Below are 4,838 nucleotides of genomic sequence, written 5' to 3'. Positions count from 1 at the left end.
AGCTCCAGGAGGGCAGTAGATTGTCACACCTCTAGCTGCAGCACAGACATCACCGATGCAGAATGAGTGGCTCCAGGAGAGCTCCTGATCTTAGTTCTGTAAGCAATCTGATGCTGCAGTGTGGCCATGAGGAGGATTGTGCCCTTCCATTCACTTTTTTGTACCGAGGTAGATGAAGATCTTGAACAGTGCATAGGGATCACCATTGAGACAGAAAAGAAGGCGTTTCTGGATGAAGAAGGGGTGAAATTCAATGTGCAATGGGAAGGACAAAATGTTTTGAATGTATGGCACAAAGCCAGGCCCAGATATAAGAACATTAGCATGGAGGTCAAAGCTAAATGGCAGCATAAGATATTTGGTCCATGAATAAGGTGAAGATGTGAATTTTTTAAAATGCAGTCATCACCATTTATGAGGGAGGAAAATGATGCCAGCCATACAGAGGATGCTGCTGCCATGCCTGAGCTTGGGGAGCACCCTACGTGTTTCGTTCAGCCCATCCACCTCTGCTCAAGAGCAAAAAGACTCCTCTGGTTGCTGTTGCCAAGGCACTTCTCTGTCCTTGACCTTCTGTAAACTGGGTACTGCAGCACCATGGGGAGCATCTTCAGGCAGAGGGGACACTTAGTGATGGGTCAAACAGAGGGTGCTGGAAAGTGGCACCTGTGCCCTGTCCCAGGAATCAAACACAGGGAAGGCAGATGTGAACATAGTCTGTTTATTTTAAGTGGGGAACATAAAAATGGGGGGGGGGGGGGGGGGGGAGGGGTGGAAATTGTATATTGACAGTAAAAATTGCTAAAATGGTAGTAAAATTATGGTAAAAGTACTAGTTTACTATTGTTATAACAACAACAGAAAAACAGTATAACAACAAAAAGCTACAGTAAAACAACAAAACAACAACAGTACAACAAGAATGTTAGAACAACAGTAGAACAAACATAGAACAATAAAAATCTTCAATCAACATCATAGACGCTGATGTTTTGCCTCTGGTGGCCCAAAAGGCCACTTGGCATCTCTGCGTTCCTCTTCCTTCAGGAAGAAAAAAAAACAAAGAGAACAGGTTTAGTCCCACCCACGTACATCACAATTTAGAAGGAAGCAGCTTAAATATAAAAACAAAGTGTGATTTCACTAAAGAATGTTTCAATATTTGTGGGGTTTGGGGTAATTTAGACTACACCCAACACACACAATTACAGGGCTCAGAGGGTAAAAGACCCAGCAGTGAAGCCCTCCTGGGGGTGGTGAGGACCCCACGGGCAGGGGGGAGCAGCTCTTGGGTGACCCCTGGCTCCAGCAGCCTCTGCCCCACTCCCACTGAAGGGCACCAGGGGAAACAGCACAGCACCTCCTCGGAGCTGGTAAATCCCAAACAGGTGGGGATGAGCCACAAATGAAAACCAATTGGGATTTGGGGACGGGGAGGACCGCAGTCTGCTCTGGACTCCCCCAGTGGCTCCAGAGCACCCCAGCATGAGAAAGGGGATAAGAAGGGAGGGGAGAGACTGCCAGGGCTGGAACAAAAGTTTACACCTTAGGAAACGTGGCAAAAGAAAGCCAGGATGGAAATGCTGCAGAGGCATACAGAGGTTCATCAGCCTTGGCTGGGGAACTCCTCCAGTAGGAAGAGTTCCTCCTGTCACACCCCAGGCACTGCCACCCAGCACGGCTTCTTGCCGGCAGCAGAAAAGGGGCCTGGCCCCATCACTCTGGTCCTGCCTTGGGGCTGCTCTGAACCGGAGCCCACATAGGTGGGGACCAGCAGCACTGGCCATTACCTATTGCAGAAATGACGGATACGTGCCTTGTGCTGCTTGCAGGTTCTGTCCTTGGATCTTGCCCGGCTGGAAGAGGCAGAGGTGGATGAACCTGGAAGCATAAATGTTGCTCAGGTCTCTGCAGCCACACTCTGAGCTGGCACCAGGGCTACGACCATCCCTATTCCTGGGGGAATGGAAGGTTTTGCACCCCTGGAACCCAGTAGCTACCACCCGAGCCAGCCCTTCCACCATCCCCCAGACCGAGGGAACAACACGACCCATCAGCTTCTCAAACCTGAAGCACCAGCTCCGTCCTTACCAGAGGAAGCGGAGTCTTGTCCAAGGCCTGAGGAGCACTGGCCAGAGAAGGGCTCAGGAGTCTCTGGAAAGCAACACACCACTGTGAGCTGGGTTTGGCAAAGGAGGAAGAGCCGGGCTTTAGGGAGTTGGCAGCACCTGCAGGAGCCAATGCATTCAGTGCATCCAGAGGGGCAAGGAGCAGCATTTCAGATTCCTCTCCACCCTCCACGGCTGGAGGCTGGGGCAGTGAGTGACAGAGGCCCCTTCCCTTTGCATGGCAAGGCTCTGCACAGCCCCAGCAGCAGCCCCTCGGGCTTTCTGAGCCCGGGCAGCTCAGCCAGGTCCCACAGGAAAGCTGCTGCCTAAATCAAGCCATGCCCTTCACCCCACTAGAAGCCCTGTCCACCCCGACTCACCTGGCAACGCAGGTGTGCTCCTGCTTCTGGGCTGGGTGGTGTGAGTAAGGCCGGTGGTGATGAAAGCAGCTTGCCCAGATATGAGGGCAATCACCCTGAGCAGACCTGGGTGATGGCTGCTGGAAGGGAGCAAGAAATCAGGACCCGCAACTTGCTGCATGGGACTAGCTCTTAGCAGAGCCTCCCAGCTTGAACAGCTGCAGCTTCGGCCCTGGGCAACCTCACCCATCAATCACCCTGGGGACTGCGGGACACGAGGTCTCCCTCCTGAGTCTTCACAAGTCTCTAAGAGCATCAGACCAAAGGACCAGGCAGCAATGCCCCAGGAGCTTCCTCAGCCTGTGCTACACAGACACCCACTGCCCGGCCAACCCGGGCCATGGCTTTCTCCTCCTTGCCGTGCCCTTCGCATTCCCAGTCTGCCCTTACCAGCCTTAAGGTCCCAAGAGCTGTCGCTGATATGCTGCCCTCCCTCTCCTCCTCTAGGATCATCTCTGTGGTGGGGTACCCAGGAATAAGCTCAGGGAACTGCCAAGAGAGAACAGTAGCTTAGTTCCTTGTCAGGGCAGCCGGCAGAGGTGCTCTGAAGGAGGTGTGGAAGCACGCCTGTGCCAGAGCCATGAAGCCGTGGTTCTGCCACAGCCACTGCGGAGCTCTGGTCCCCATTCATTTTGGCACCGGCTTGGCGCTGAGGCCCCGGCAGCCTTGCCCAGGCCAGTACCTGCTGCAGCAGTGGGCAGCAGTCACACAGCCACCACATGCTGGGGCAGGGGAGAGCATCAGTTCCCACTCAGCCAAGGACGAGACCTCCTGCCCCAAGGCAAGCAGGTCAGCCTGCCCCCAGCCCTGCAGGGACTGCACTGAGCACATTCTATCCCCAGAGGAGGGCAAAAGAGGCCACGAGAAAGCAACGTACCAGCACCAGTGGGTGGGTCTCGCCAGGCACCAGCAGGCAGATGCTCCTCCTGCGTGGCCTTCCTCTCCCCAGCAGAGCTGGTGGGATCGGGGACTGCTGCCGCTTGTCCTCAGGCCTCTTGGCAGCTACAGGAGGAGACAAGTCAGGAGCAGCTGCCAGCAGAGGTGTTCCGCCTGCACCAAGGAGGGTGTCCTTTCTCACTCCTCTCTGGATGCCCATCCTGGAGGGCAGAGCCAGGGACATGGCCTTAAGCTGCGGACAAGGCTGCAATGCCCTGGGGCAGCAGCAGGCCACAAGAGAGCCGTGGGGAAGCTGTCGCAAGAGCCTGCTGGGGCTCCACGGGCCAGCAGCCCCTTCCCACCTCCACAGAGGCTCCCTGCACGCCGCCCACCCGAACCACAAACCACACAAACTGCCACACGTTCCTACATCTCGCACTGTGCCACAGGACCCTACCCACGATGGGCGCATGGGGTTTCCTCTCTCTTTCAGCTGAGTAAGTGTCAGAATGTGCTCCGCCTGGCATTGGAGCAGGCCCCAACACACCACGCCACCCATCCCCATTTTGCCGAGGTACTTGTGAAAAATCTACTTGCCGAGAGCCTCCTGGTTCCGTTCCCGATTTCAGGATTCCCTTTTGAAACGTTGTCTTTACAAGCAGAATGGTTTTCGAACCTGTTGCACGGTTTGCAGATGCCACTTTTGCTCTTTCTAGCATTTGGCCTGATCCCGCGTGTCTCTTTGAAAGGGCCGCTCGTGCTTCTGCTCCGCAGGGACATTCTTTCTGGTTTGTCTGTATGCTTTCCCTCCTTCTAAGCGCTGGGATTACTACTTGGGCGTGCGAGGCTCCCAGCAAGGTGGCACGCGCGCGCCCCTTGTGCGGACCTGCCCCTCCTCCTGCAACTGCCCACCCGCAACCCCCTCCCCGAAGAAAAAGGGGGCCGCTCCCGGTGCCTGGCAAAAGGCTCCAGCAGCCGGGAGCGCCAGGAGGTCTCCCAGCCAGGCACATGTCCCTCCACCAGCAGCACCCCACCAAGAAAACAGGGTCCGCCATTGCCTGCGCGGGCCCCTACGGACTGACAAACCCCTACAGCACCCGGCATTCCCAGGCGCTCTCCCACACAAGTACGAAGCAAGCCCGAGCCCTGCTTGACATTTCTCCCCTTGCAAACTTCTGAAAATCAGTTCACTCCTTGCAGTCCAACACTGAAATATTTATTTGGATTACCCGTTGGTGCCAGTCATTCGGTCTTACAGGGCATCTTCGGAATTCCTTCTTGTTCCTCTTGCTGACTGGACACTGCTTGCGCGCTCATGCCATTCTGTGCAGTCTTGCTTTTTAGCTGCCTTTTTAAACATGAGTGGATTGAGAGAATTAGTCAGAAGATTATCAACATGGCTAATGCAGGGCTAATCAGTGCTGTTATCCACGAA

General features: G+C 55.0%; 1 long non-coding RNA gene across 1 annotated transcript; it reads right to left on the bottom strand.

Moving 5' to 3' along the window:
- Positions 1–1,122: 1,122 nt before the first annotated feature.
- Positions 1,123–2,017, bottom strand: LOC133275832 (uncharacterized). The gene is made up of 2 exons (XR_009745693.1): positions 1,480–2,017; positions 1,123–1,363 (listed from the first exon to the last, which is right to left on the bottom strand). It is a non-coding gene; the product is annotated as an uncharacterized LOC133275832 (long non-coding RNA).
- Positions 2,018–4,838: the final 2,821 nt, after the last annotated feature.

Source organism: Pezoporus flaviventris, unplaced genomic scaffold (assembly GCF_033815535.1).
Source record: "Pezoporus flaviventris isolate CSIRO_AGI_PZ_B2104156 unplaced genomic scaffold, CSIRO_AGI_Pfla_v1 ptg000002l, whole genome shotgun sequence".
NCBI lineage: Eukaryota > Metazoa > Chordata > Aves > Psittaciformes > Psittacidae > Pezoporus > Pezoporus flaviventris.
This window is presented reverse-complemented; position numbering and strand designations above follow the sequence as displayed.